The sequence below is a fragment of the Sciurus carolinensis genome, chromosome 14 (genome assembly GCF_902686445.1).
Source record: "Sciurus carolinensis chromosome 14, mSciCar1.2, whole genome shotgun sequence".
Classification (NCBI taxonomy): Eukaryota; Metazoa; Chordata; class Mammalia; order Rodentia; family Sciuridae; genus Sciurus; species Sciurus carolinensis.
Window position 1 is genome coordinate 58,440,639 of NC_062226.1, and position 15,577 is coordinate 58,456,215.

Here is a 15,577-nt window from a genome sequence, read left to right on the forward strand (position 1 = left end):
TAAAACATATTATCTTTAAATTTTCCACTAACACAAATTACCATGAAACATGTCATCAATGCTATTGTAATTCAATCTGACTTTGCATCATTTTCTTGAGGATTGTGAAAATTTGTTGTTAGGGTTGCCTAGTGAATATATTTCATATTATTGATTTTGAATTTGCTTCCAGGAATTTACCAAAGATGTGGTTTTCTGAAGTATCATGAGGTGAGTGTATTACTTCTAGCCAGGAAATTTGTAAGTTTACACATTGCACTATGCACTGTTTTCACTGATCATAGAGGATGGAACAGTTACATTGCCTATTACGTTATTATAATTCTTTTGTGCACTCCATTCAACTTTAATATATTCTTTCTGAACACTTTTGAATTGTGATTTTGCAAAGAGCAAAATCAACAGATTGATTTAAATGAGTCCCTTTTTAAAACAATGTGCAGATTCCTCAACCTTTGCAAAATAAAAATTTAATTATACTTTCATTTAACTTCCTCATATGCTTACTGGGAACCATTCTTTCACTATATATAGTGTATTATACTATTCAGTGAAAGTTTGTTTAATTGAACTTAACATAATTATGTCAAAGCTTTTCTTTTTCTACTTTGTTTCCTCCTTTTCTGAATCCCAAAGATCAGAATGATTTTAATTAATTTTGTTTGATTGTCATCAGCTAAGAAGTATAGAGTAAGAGGTAAAAGGAGGCAAGGACCACTAAACTGATAAAATTATGACAAATAAATTTCTTTCCCACAGAGGCCAAAATACTTCTTCAAATTTATATGAGCTGAAGATAAGTATTTTCTTCCAGATAATAAGCAAAACTGTGCCTTTTCTTTCTTTATTTTTATTCCAGTTTTCCCAAATAGTCTTTTGTAAATATTTACCATTGTTTTCATAGTTAAAGTCATTTTTCTGATGTTGTGACATTCTTCCTCAATATAACTCAAAGATCTTCTAGAGAAATAATTAATTCACTTCTAAAGTTTGTTTTGAAGCCCTGTTAATTGAAGAGGGATAGAAAATGTCTTGAATATAACGATGCAATTTGAAGAATATAAGGAAAGACTAAGATAAATACATTTGGTTCTTCATCATTAGAACACTTTGAAGTCAATCCTGAGGTTTTCAATTTCTGTGTTAATGTGTCTTCTCTCAAACTGTAAATATAGTTTTTGTCTGTTATCTTATTTAATGTGGATTTAATATGTAAAAGAAGAATAGTATTGCTATATGGGCATAGGTAACATTTTTAGTTATATGTTTGTAAATTAAACCGTGTTTTGGGGGGTATTGTTACACAGGGCTTTGGGGACCAACTGTTTTGAAAGGAAAGAGATATTTTTTGCATATTGTATAATCTCTATCAACTTATTTTTGTCAATCTCAATTTTTTAAATTATTTATTTAATTTTTATTTTTTACAGACCAAATTTTCATTCATTGTGCTTGAATGGGGTACATCATTTCATTTCCATGGTTGTATATGATGTAGATTCATACCATTCATGTAATTATACATGTACATAGGGTAATTATGTTTGTCTCATTCGACCATTTTTCTTACCCCCCCATTTCCTCCTACATATTCTAAAGTTCCTCCATTCTTCTCTCACCCCCCACCTCTCACCCCCAATATATATCATCATCCACTTATCAGGGAAAACATTTGGCCTTTGGTTTTTTGGGATTGGCTTATTTCACTTAGTATGATATTCTCCAATTCCATCCATTTATTTGCAAATGCCATAATATTATTCTTCTTTATGGATGAATAATATTCCATTGTGTATATGTACTACAGTCAAACTGTAAATTTTTTATGGACATTATTTTGATTATTCAACTTACCAAAATTAATGCAAATGTTTCAAAGACTTTTAAACACATAGCTGAAATAATTGCTTTAACACATAAATAAGATCATTATTAACACAGCTGAAATGTTCAAAATTTGAGAAACAAATTACTCTGTAAATGGAGAGAATCTATGAAGAAATTGGAGTTGACTAACATTAATTTAACATGTTTCACCCAGTTCTTTCTTGTATTACAAAAAAAAAAAAATCACTCTGTCCCTCTGAAAAACTATTGCTTAATTTTTATTCACAAATTCATCCATTAAAGTCTTTAACGAATTCTAACATACGTAAATCAGGCTAAGCATCTTTTTCAAAACTTCATAGACAAAATTATTGAATATATGCTTCCCATAATATTAGACTCTCCTTTATTCACCACCAAATTCCATTTAGTTGCAATAGTTTACTTGCTGCTGTGACAAACTGATTTTAAAAATGATAATTTTTATTTAAATTCTGGAGTAGTAATTTGAAATCAAGATGTTGGAAGGAAAACTGAAGGAAACACTACCAGGGATTACATCTAGATGCCAAAACAGAAAGCTTTGTTTGTGTATTTTATTTTGAGTCGGGAAATTCATTTCCAGCTGAGACCCAGAAGAAACAGAACAAAAGTTCCTCCTTCTTTTCAATAATCTCCAAGTTTATTAGTTTTTCCACACCTGTTGTTCCTACTAAGGACCTTGAGGAACATTCAGTCCATATCTCTCGCTTACCTTCCGGTAGTTTCTTGTGACAATAAGGAGTTCTTTGGCTGTGTGTGTTTGCTAATTCATTGTCTTTACCAAAAACCAAGTAAAATTTCTGTTGTTTCTGTGGCAAAAGGTAATTTTCAAACATGGTGTCAGGAGCGAAGTGAAGTTTGACCTCTACCCTTTTACAGGCAAGAATGAAGGCATAACTTGATGATAATATTTAGTTCCTTGAGAATGAGTCCTAGGTGGAAAAATGGCAAGAAGCTTTTTAAAAGATTTCTATATTCCTGAGCACAGGGTTGTGCATACCTATAATTCCAATGGCTTGGGAGCCTGAGGTAGAAAGATGGTGAGTTCAAAGACAGCCTCAGCAAGAGCAAAACACTAAGCAAGTCCGTGACATCCTGTCTTTAAATAAAATGCAAAATAGGACTGAGGATGTGGCTCAGTGGTCAAGTGCCCCTGAGTTCAATCCTTGATAATCAAAAAAAAAAAAAAAAAAAAAAAAAGATTTATATCTCAGAGTATTTTTTCCTACTGTACATGCTTTCAGAAAAGGAAACTCAGAGCCTTAGAGCAGAAGCCCGACTAAAACAATCCAGATGAGAGGAACTCAGTCTGGTCACTCCTTTACTATTCTTAGTAATGTAACCAGTAAGAAAGTAAGCTCCTTGGAGAAAAGAATTTCTCCTGTCTTGTTCATGATTTCATTCAGAAGACAGAGTAGCACCTGGCTGAGCAAAAGTTGTTAGAAATATGAGAGAAATGTGTTTAATGACATTTTGCTGAAATAAGATTCCAGTCATATTCACAAGAGAACCATGAACACTTCTAAGTATTTAAGTAAGATAGCAGCAATTGTTCTGTATGCTTTGGATTCCTCTTCTTTCTGCACTCTTGAGGTTCTACTCTATCTCTGTGAGACTCATGAAAGGATGCTTTCTTCCAACAGATATAACCTCTGCCTCTGTGATTTGAATTGAAGAGTTTAAGTGGACTTTATATTTTTTCTCTCTGTTCAGTTCTATAGAATATTTTACATTAATCCATTGCTAGGGAATGTGTTCTTTTTGTCTGTCTGCCAGACACAACTGGTGTGGATAAACTAAGCACTGTGTGCACTTTGTGCTCATTGTTTAACCCACTGTGCGTTATTCTTAATATGAATTAGAGGAGTGACTTGTGTTTTTTCTTCTGTGTCTGTTGGAGATGGATTTTCCCACTCAAAAGAAACTACACAGTCAAACTATTTTGTACTGGCATCCAGATGTATTCCCTAGTGGTGTTCATTAACAGTCACTATATATCCACATCATGTGGGTTGCCTGTTCATGCTTGGCAAGTAAATATATAATTACTTCAAATTAGGCTCTTTTGATAAGCAAAACAAGGAAAATAAGATTTTCTTCCTTTGAAGCAACTGTGATGATATCTACCTATCTTCCAAAATACCATGCTATTCAAAAAAAAAATCTTACAAATTTATTACATGTGTTGCTTTGAGTTGTATCATCCTCAGTGATTGAACTATATTATTCAGCCTAATACTTCACCCTCTTCCATCCATCCCTTGCTCCACCAGGGAACAGACAATACATAAAGTAATGAGTGCCAGTTATCTATCTAGGAACAGAAATTTCAAAGACAGGGAATAACATTTTTTTTTTTTTTTTTTTTTTTACTTTTTCTAATTTTCAGGTCTGTTTTTCTTTTCTAAACTACATTTTGCATCCCATTGATCTCAATATTTGGTTTATAAGTTTTACCATTACCTTCTTTGTTACACCATTTGAAATATGATAGTGGTGTCAAAGAATGGAGGAATTGTATGTATGAGGTCAGGGAAAGGGATGATTCCACTCTGATAAGACAGTAGTCGTAGGCGGAGTACAGAAAGGGGAAAAGAAGATAGCTGCTTACAATTCCAATCTCTGCTGCTCAACCATGCAGATCAAAGGTAGCTGCTACTGTGAAAGCAGCCTGTAGCTATCTCACTTTGAGCCACCAAGAGGGAATCATGATTTTGAGGGAAAAAAAAAATAGGAAATAAGTGAAATTGCTTTTAGGGCTTGGAAAGGAGAAACAATAATACAAGTATCAGTTGCTATATAAAAAAGAATTGTTGAGCAATAAAAGTTACTTTTAAAGATACCATAGAGGGCCATATTATGTTTTGAAACTGACTAATTTTGTGAAAATATAATAATAAAGTAAATGTCAGAAATTCTAGAAATATCTAATAATATTTCTACATCTTATTTCTTTATGACATAAATAAGATAGCAAATAAAATAATAAAAGCTCTAATAAATACATATCTTTCTCACCTCCCATCCTAAGTTCTAGCAGATCCTTAGCTATCCAGTTTTCATTTCTAATATGACTCATTATCTTTTCTACATTGGCTTTTCTAGCCCTACAAAGCAAATTTCCAATAGACCTTGACACATTTTCACTTTCATTTAAGGGGGATAAATGCTCCGGCATGCACACTGATGGAAATTAATTTCATCTAAATGCTCTTAGGCTAGCTATCTGGAAATGTAAATACTCCTTCTGTAAATTTTGTTGCCAGAGGTTTTTCATTACTAGCAGGAGCTCTGACCAGATTATGAGAAAGCTGCAAAGTACTAATGAAAAAAAAAAAAGTAATATGCTTTCTTTATCGTATTATCCATGAGTATCAGCTGCATCATTGCATTAACAGGGAAATGTATCCACTTTTCACAAAGGTTTCCTCTGCAGCTTTGCACTAATATCAAGTGATAGAAAGATGATCATATTTGATGAGTAAGATTAAGCCCTAGATTGAGGCCTGTGAATGATGACGAGTCTTGTGCATCCAGCAGGGAATTCATAACTGCAAAGCTTAACTTGAGACATCTTTTTAGTCCCTTGTCAAGAAACTACAAACCTACACAATAGATATAGTTTATAATATGTGAATTTCCATGTCTGACTTTACATAACCTAAGTAATCTTCATCAATTTCTTCTCTGTATCACAGTATTTAGTATTTTTTAAACTTTTATATCTACTTCATTGACATATAAAATAAAATACACCAGTTTTCCTCTGCATTTTGATGAACTTTGGCAAGTGTTCACCCTCAGGTAGCCACAGTTCCAATCAATCTATAGAACATATCCACGCATACAAAGAATTTTATCAAACCACCATGAAGTCAATTCTGTACTCTAGCAGTTCACACATCCACAGATCTGCTTTCCTCCATTATTGATTCATTTTAACTTTTTCAGCCTTTAATATAAATGGAGATATACTATATGAGTTCTATTGTATCTAGCTTCTTATACCAGCACAAAATCTTTTATTGAAGATTCAAAAAAATATTTCTATGAATGAAAAATGAGTTATTTTTATTCATGATTCATTCCATCATATAAATATACCGTGACATGTTTACCCATTCACCTGTTGATGGACATTTGTGCTTTCTCCAGTTTTGATATATTTGTTCTGATCATTTGTATGTGGGTCTAAAGCAAACAACAGATTTTATTTTTCTTGGGTAAATACCTATAGATGAATCAGTGGAACATATTCTCCAAAAATGTAAGTTTAACTTTATAAGAAACTATAAAACTGTTTTACAAAAAGAAAATCAACAATGCCTGTGAGTTATAGTTACCACATATCCACTCCAATACTTGGAATTGTTAGGCATTTAAAAAATATTAGCCATTAGTGGGTGCATAGTCAGAGTTTGTTGGTAGCCTGTTAAATTTTCACTTTTTTGGTAGCTAATTAATGTGAACATAATTTTATGTAGCTATTGACTTTAAAAATATTTTCTTTATAAATTATCTGTCATTTGTTTAAAAACTTAAAATTTGATTATCATTCTTATTTTGTATGATTTCTCATTCTTATTGTATATGAATTCTTTACACTTTCTAAAGTTGAGTCATCTTGCATTTAGGTGTATTGTTAATATCTTTTCCTAGTATATGTCTTGCATTTTTATTACACTTAAATATATATACAGTAATTTTTTTAATTCTATAAATAAGCTATAACTTATAGGAAATATACAAGTAAAATTAGAAGTTTTTTTCCAAAATAAATTGAGAGTGATTTTCTGCTATGATGCACCACCAACCTTGAACATATTAGCTTACATCTCTTAAAAGCAAGAATATACTCCTAAGTAACTATAGTAGGACTCCCAAATTTATCTTTATTTTTGATGTATTTTGAAGAAATTTTCATTTTTCAGTACATACCCTAAGTTCATTAGCAGGCATGACATTAACAAGACTGCAATATATATTACAGTTTTATTTTCTTTTGATATAAAACCAACATTTCTAAAAATGCATGAATCTGTAGATGTGTTCCCTGAGTTTTGATAAATATAGGCACCTGCGTAACCAGACAGCTATCCTTGCTGCATGGAACCTAGTTTCTTACTTTTTGTAGGACACTTTATTATGTAAAAAAAATGGAGTCACTGGAAATGTGCATGTTAGAAATATAACAACTACTGAATATCTTTTATAATCCTATAAAATAAATACTTCTCTTTCCAGTAGGACAAGTCAATTACTCAATTGTAAGTCCACAGGGATTCAAGATGACCACACTGCATAATTCTAGAAAACATTTGATCTATCTTTTCAATCCCACGTCAGTTAATGGGTTGTGAAGCACTGCAATAAAGGAGAATAGGGACCAGAGTTCATACAGGTTCAAAATGGGGCACAGGTCTGCTTGCCCAGATGGTACTGCTTGCTACATGGGGGCCCAGACACCTAGGAAAACTTAATCTTTAAAACAACATCTCAAAATTTGAATTCCACCGAGGCATGAAATCTGAGGCAGGGCCCTGCTTGGCTAGGTACAGTGGTGGTACTAGTAATCCAAAATACTATGAAAATATAAAACTTTATTATCCTCAAACATTTTCTTTTATCCCTTCACACTTGCTCCCACTACCATTATCACCAGACAAGCTGCTGCTGTTCTGATTGGGTTTCCAACAAGGTATAGTTTTGTTTGCTCTTTTCTTAATATAATGGAATCATGTGATATCAACTATTTTGTATGAATCTTCTCACATGCTGCTTAATATTTTAGGTATTGATCCAAGTTATTACATATACAATTATTAATCTTTTATTATTGCTGACTACTATTCCAATTTATTATTATGTCACATTTTAATACATTCTTCTATTGATGGTCGCCTGAAATATTTCCAGTTTCTCATTGTTACAAATTAAGTTACTATGACCATTCTTGTAGAAGTCCTTTCTAAACTTATTTTTTTGTTTTGAATAAATGCTTTCGAGAGGAATTGCTGAGTAACAGGATAGTGTGTACTTGATTTTATAAGAAATGATCTAAATTCTTTTTGATACTTTTAAACAAAAACATTTTTGTTATAAGAATGGTTCCACCATTCTCACCAGTGTTTATTGACACATTTCTTTGTCAGTTTTAACTTTCAGATGTTTCTTTTAAAGTCCTATTTCATTCATTTTTATAGAGATTTTAGTGGCGCTTCAATGCTACTTTATAGATTTCTTTTCTTTTTATATTATGTTCATGCCTTCTAGAAGTCTTTGAGAATATTATTACTGGCTATTCTTATTCCTTTTGTGCCATGTGATCACCTTGACTTTTCTTTCTCTTTTCTTGCAGACTAATTTTTCTCCCAGTTAGGGAATATGTCTAGTAATATTTTGTTACATGATGGTCACTGTGTTAGACAGTTTTTTACTTCTGTGACCAAAATACCCAACAAGAACAACTTAGTGGCTTAGGTTTACAGAGAGTCCACCATGGGACAACGCAACTGGTCTGGGCACAATTGCAGCAAAACATCACTGTGAAAGGGATTGGTAGAAGAGAGAAGTTCTATTCATGATAACCAGGAAGCAGAGAGATGGATTGGGAAGGGACTTCAAGGAAGAGGAAGTCTACCAAGGCATACCCTTAGTGACCCACATTGTCTATATATGCTCCACCTCTTACAGTTACCATCCAGTCAGTTCATTCAAATTAGGCAGGACTGATTCTGTTATAGCATTCACAAGACAATAATTTACCTCCAAACATTCCTGCTTAACACAGAAGATTTTGGGATATGCCTCATTTCAAACCATAATATTCTGCCTCTGACCTCCCAAAACTCTTGTCCATCTCACAATACAAAATGCATTTGGTTCATATTCAAGAGCCCAAGTCCAAAGTCTCATCTGACACTGAAGAGAAACTAGGTTGTTGAGTCCCTGTAAAGATCTAAGTAAGTTACATATCCAATATATGGTGACATAAAGTAAACATTTCCATTTCAAATGGGAGTAATAGGAGCATATAAAGAAGGAATGGGGCCAAAACAAGATGAAATCTCAGTTGGGCAAACAGGTCTCATAATTCCACATATTGCATCTAGGATATATGATGTCAAAATATGCTTTCCAAAGGACTGGAGCAATGCTAACCTTTGAATTTGCTGGTTGTAGCACAAATGGCCTACTTTTTAGCCTGACACTCACCTCAGACAACAACTCTTCTAAGCAGACAGTCCAAATGGTCTTAATTTCACAGATTTCCATTCCATATTTGGCTTTATCTGTATGAATTTATGCATCCCATAGGAATTCTGACCCTGCTACACTTACCTAGGCCTCCTTTTGAAATGATGGAAACCTGCATGACCCCCTAATGCCAGTATCTTGCATTCCTGTAGAACCAGCACAACATAGATGATGGTATGATCTGCTGCCAGTGTGGACCCTGTGTAATCACAATTGCAGCAGCCCCTAAGTGTCTGGGCAGTTGAGTATGGTGAAAGAATCCCTATACCTTCTTGCAAGCAAGGTGTCCCCTCAATCTCTTCTCAAAGGAGTTTTTACCCTTTCTGCAATGGGTGTGGTCTTTCAAGTTTCTGTCTCTGTTCAAAGTATGAAGAATCTCTTTACATGGCTTTAATCTCTTTTTAACTACAACTTCCTTGGCCCCAGGTTTACAAGCACTTTTCTGGCCAAACTGCTAGTTTTTAAAATCCTTCAGCTCTGCTTTCTACTCCTGATTATCATAGTAAACGTGACTGTAAGTTGGCAGGAAATCCTTAGCACTGCCTATATACAGTGCTTCTTGAAATTTCCTCCACCAGGTTTATTAGTCCATCACTTTTAAATCCAGCTTCCCACAAAGTCTTGGGAAATGGGCAAAATGCAAACAAGTTATTTGCTAGATTATAACATGAATGGCCTCTACTCTAATTTCCAATAGGATCCTCATGTCCTCCTGAAACTTTACTAGCCACACTCTTATCATTCTGGTCTTCTGAGCTCCCTCCAGAGTCACCCATTAAGCTAAACTTACAAAATGCTAAGGCTTCTCCAGCCTGCATCTCTAAACTTTTCCAAATTTCTACATTAAAACAGCTTCAAAAGCTTCTGATTCACATAGTCACCATAGTCACTTCTAATTAACAATTTCTGTGTTAGTCAATTTTTCATTGTTGTGACCAAAATATCCAATGAAAAAACTTAGATGAGGAAAAGTCTATTTTAGCTCACAGTTCCAGAGGTTTAGTCCATAGTGGGATGACTCCATTACCTTAGAGCCAAGAAGAGGTAGGCTACCATGGCAGAAAGGTGTGGTAGAGGAGGGTTGCTTCTTTCATGGCTGTCAGGAAGCATAGAGAGAAAGAGAAAGGGGCCACAGAGAAAATGAACCCCTTCCAGCACACTCCTTCTATAACCCACCTCCTCTAACCATGCCCCACCTGCCTATAGTTACCTTCAGTTAAAAGTCCATTCAAACTAGGATGTACTGATTACATTACAGTTTTCACAATCCAATCATTTCACCTCCATACATTTCTGCATTAACACAGGAGCTTTGGGGAAAGCCTCATATTCAAACTACCACAGGCACCAATAATTTTTCATATCCAAACTATAGCAGGCACTAATAATTTTTCATATTTTTAGTTTCTGGATTTTGTTATGTTATTTTAAGGAGCAAAATGGGATTTTTTTAAAAGTAGTAGTAAAGTAACATGCAGATCACTTTACTTTCAAAACTTCTTTTCTAAGGTTTTCTTAAGTCAATTGTAGAGTAAACTATACCCCAATATGAATACTAAGTATGACTCTTCTGTCATGCCTGTAGAGTAGTCAGTGTGATCTAAAAATTTCTCAAATTCAATTGGTTGAAAATGTATTCTTTCAGTTTTTGAAAGCTTTTTTGAAAGCACTGAAAATAATTAAGCCAAAAACTCTTTGGTCATTTCTCTTTGTCGACTTTATAAAAATTTCCCTCTATTGACTATTGAGTAACCAATTTTAGCGTAACACAAGTTGATTTCTGGAGATATTTCTCTATGTAGCTCAACTTATTTCATTACTATGCACTATAAGTTCTAGATGCCTTTGCTTCTTTTAACATCTTTTTCCTTTTTTTTTTATTTTTACAGACCATTTTGATTCTTTTTACACAAATAGGGCACATCATTACGTTTCTATGGTTGTGCATGATGTAGATTCATACCATTTGTGTAATAATACATGTACATAGAGTAATAATGTCTGTCTCATTTTACCATTTTTCATACCCCCCCTCATTTCCCTCTACATAATCTAAAGTTCCTCCATTCTTCTTTCACCTCCCACCTCCCACTCCCAATATATATCATCATCTACTTATCAGGGAAAATATTTGGCTTTCGATTTTTTGGGATTGGTTTATTTCACTTAGTATGATATTCTCCAATTCCATCCATTTACCTGCAAATGCCATAATATTATTCTTTATGGTTGAATAATATTCCACTGTGAAAATATACCATGATTTCTTTATCCGTTCATCTGTTAAAGGGCATTTCTAGTAATTAGAGAAATGCAAATTAAAACACTCTAAAATTTCATCTTACTCTAGTTAGAATGGCTATTATCAAGAACACAAACAATAATAGATGTTGGCATGGATGTGGGGAAATAGGCACACTTTTACTTTGCTGATGGAGGTGCAAATTGGTGCAGCCATTCTGGAAAGCAGTGTGGAGAATCCTCAGAAAACTTGGAATGGACCCACATTTTGACCCAGTTATCCCACTCTTTGGTTTATACCCAAAGGACTTAAAATCAGCATACTATAGTAACGAAGTCACATCAAAGTTTATAGCAGCTCAATTCACATTAACATCTACTTTTGTTTTTGAAATGCAGCAAAATTATCTTCTCTCATTCAGTTCATCTCTCAGCATCACATTCTATAAAATGCTTCCAGAAGAAACATGAGCAACTGTAGAACTCATCTTGTTCTCTCAGAGATCAGAGTTATTTGCTGCATGTAGTTTATTATCTCAAATTGATTCTTTCATAAATTTTATCTTTCTTTTTTTAGTTTTTAACAGCAGGGGGCAACTCTACCAATACTAGAATCTCTATTATGGTTGGAAGAGGAAATAGAGCAATACTATTAGAAGTAAGAAAGTTCCAAGTAATTTATTAAATTTAAATAATTATGTGTAAGTAATAAACAAATGAAATACGTAGCCCTGACTTGATTCAGTTCTTTAATTACAAAGTGTAATTTTTGTCTATTTATATCACTATTGGATTTAATTTCTCATTTTGACTCCAATTATAATTTTGATGACAGCATTTTATAATTGTTTATTAATTTTTTGAGCATGTGAAAGGACATTGTTAACTGAGACTCTTTTTGTTACAAGTAATAGATACTAGGGGGTTTGGCCTAAAACCAAATACTACATTTGCTATAGGTAAGACAATGTCTCAGAGAACCATATAGCAATTATTTGGTCAGATTTCAATTATGAACTGAAGACAAACCTAGAAGTTGCCTGTATCACTTTTAAATTAGTTTTACATTTGTCTCCCTTGGCTTTGATTCTACGTTTATATTGTGTACTGAGTACAAAAATGATAAATTTCAGATTTGTTGAGGAAAAGTTAATATTGTATGTTTTTGAGGGCAAAGGCCTTTATCCAGTTTAAATTCTGTGGCTGGATATATTAAGTCACATTTGCAAACCCAGCAACTTCCTTTATAACTGCATGTAAATTTGGAGTATTTGAGAGAAAAAGTTTCTGGAAATGCACAGTACAAAATAATAAACCCTTAACTTACTGGTTGAGATGGAATGCTAGGAAAAGTATTATGACAATTGTAAAATCTATTATGGGTCACATATTGTTTAAGTAACTTAATTTTATTTAATTTACTTAATTTGTTTTATTTTTAAAAATAAACTAGTAAATTCAAAAGTTTGTGTAATGAGGAAAGTGAGGCTAAAACAGGAGGTAATCCTGAAACAGAATTTCTGAATTAATTTCTCAGAGAATATATTCTTCAAGTCACAGGAATACATGCTATGGGATTCTTTGGACACATGAATATAGATCATAGACTTTAACTTCATTACTTATTGTTGAAATAAAAAATTCTGAGTGATTTCTCTCTTGTTGGGCAATTTAGAAGCTCATCTCTGTATGTTAAGGATTTCCATATTGAGATGTCCAATTTTTATTTATTTTTAGATGAAAATAATAACTGAACTGTTTCTTGCTCTCAGAAATACAATCTTCCTGTATTCACCATAACAATTCAAATTGCTAGTTCTTTGTTATCTCTATCAAACCTAAAGAAAAGAAGAACACTAAAACATAATGTGTGGGAAAGCCCCCAATCTCTTCCCCCAAACCTGGCAAAGTTAAAAGAACAAGTCTGGGCTAGAAAATCCAGATACATATTATCTTTAAGGACAATGGCTTTCTTTAATGTATGGCAAGAACTAGGGCAAGTTAGTATTATCTGGAGAAAGCTACTTTTTTGCCTGTACACCAGGATAATTGCTCCTTGGGATGCTGGTCATACAAGCAAACAAAGCAAGCTAATGCTGATGATGTCACTGATTCTGCCACCTAACATTAAAAGGAACACTCCCCTCTGAATGGGGACACTCCCCTCTGAATGGGGACAGGGGCAGAACTGAGGATTCTGTGGGAAGGATATGTTGTTTCACTTGTCCACTAGGCAAAACACCATGAGGGAGGGCAGGCACTGCTTAGCACAATGTCGTGAAAAATGAATGTGCTACTGCTTTAACCTTTTACCACTGAATTCTTCTTTGATTAGCCACAGATCTTTTGTAAGGTTTACCCCCATAAATCATGTCTCCCATGCTGTCTGGAACTTTCTTTGATCTCTTTGCAACATACTCCATTGCTCTAGCAAACTGAACTGTAAATGAGACAACGAGCAAGCCTAGGAGGCCCAAGAATTTCCTGTGAGAGTGGAAAATATGGCAGTTGAGAAAGGAAAATTGTGGGCATGTGTGCCCCTGGGTTGGCCTTATGGTTCCCCATATGGGGAGGAGTGGCAGCTATTATGGATGAGGGTGGTGCCTCAAGGGCTGGAGTAAATAATGTTGCTAATGATTAAGCAATATGGTCTAAAGAAAAAGAAAGAGCTATGTAAGATAGCAACTGTTGTGTGGTGGCCCCTCCTAACTGTAATGCAGGACGCAATGAAAACAGAGCTCTAAGCCCAAGTCCATGCTAAGCAATTGCAGGAGGAGTCAGAACCAAACAGTGAGGCAAGTTCAACTCTTGCAGGGATTACTGAGAAATTACTTTGTTGTGTGAGGAGCGATGACAAAAACTTGGAAACTAGTCTGCTGCTTTGCTAAACTACAAGGTACACATTTACCAAGAGCTACCATAAGGATGCTGGTTACTCAAGCTACTGGGACACCCATAAGTGAGATCCCATGAACCAAAAGGAGAGGAAGAAGACTGGGATCAGCCAATTGAGATGCCAGTGCCAGGGACCTGACGGGTCATAAATTAGAAGGTAATGAAGTAGCAGCCACTACCACTGGGAGTGAATTTTAAAAAACTGTTTCTTCCTGACAAGCACATGCATATATCAAGGAGAGATTATATTGCTGCTGAATTGGTGGAACTTGGATACAAGTTTAGGCAGGAAGCCAGGGAAACTGTGTAGCACAATGGCTGTTGTGACTTTGGGACACTTGTGCTGAGGGCATACTAAAATCAAATAGTGAAATGAATAAAATTGCCTCAGTCACCACACACCTTACTCTGGCAACATTTATGTTCAACTGTTAATGAGAATTGTGTTACCTTCTGAATGTCCTGACTCATAACTGCCTGTAAAAATGCTTGGTCTGATATGAGGGAATTACCCATAGAGCCTGAGATGGTAGTCCATGGAAGAACCGTGGGAGATCTGCAGAGTGTTCTAAGAGGGTCAGGGATGAAGCAGGCCATTTAAGCAGCAGACTGCACTGTTCCTGATAATGAAATATTCATAGCAGGAATGAAGGACCATTCTCAATATGACTCTGAGGAAATCTTATGACTCTGCTACCAATCATGAACACTTTGGTGGGCCTTCCTCTATCTCAAATAGCCAAGTTGTAGCTGACATGGGGAAGCTAAAATGATTTGGAAGTGAGGGATGCAGAGGATCCATTGGAGAATCCATCTATGGATGCAGAGAATTCATAGAAGAAAAAGAGGGCAAAGGAAACACAAGGTGCCCACAAGGAAAGCCAGCAGCAATTTACTTTCATGTTGGAAGAGCAACAGTGGTCTTTCAGCATTCTTTCTCAGGACATTTTTATAGACCAATCACATGTCATGGGATGGTGATGGCAGCTCTGAGTGCACAAAGCTTGACACAGTGTAGATATTTAATTATATTAATTATACGATGTTAACTTCTGAGGTTTTTCCCCACATAGAGGAGGCAGCTCAAATACTGATGGCACATCTCTGAGAGAGAGAGAATGAACCATCAGCACTTCCAAATTGCAAGGGCTTGGGCACTCTGTAGCCACTTTTGGGGGGAAGGTTATGCTACCGTACATGCTGTTCAACTTTGCCATCTGAACCTTGGTCACAGAATTGAAGGGCACAAAGATGTGGAATGACATTTAGAAATGAATGCCACATTTGGAGTTGACAGTGTAACATATGGCAGCCT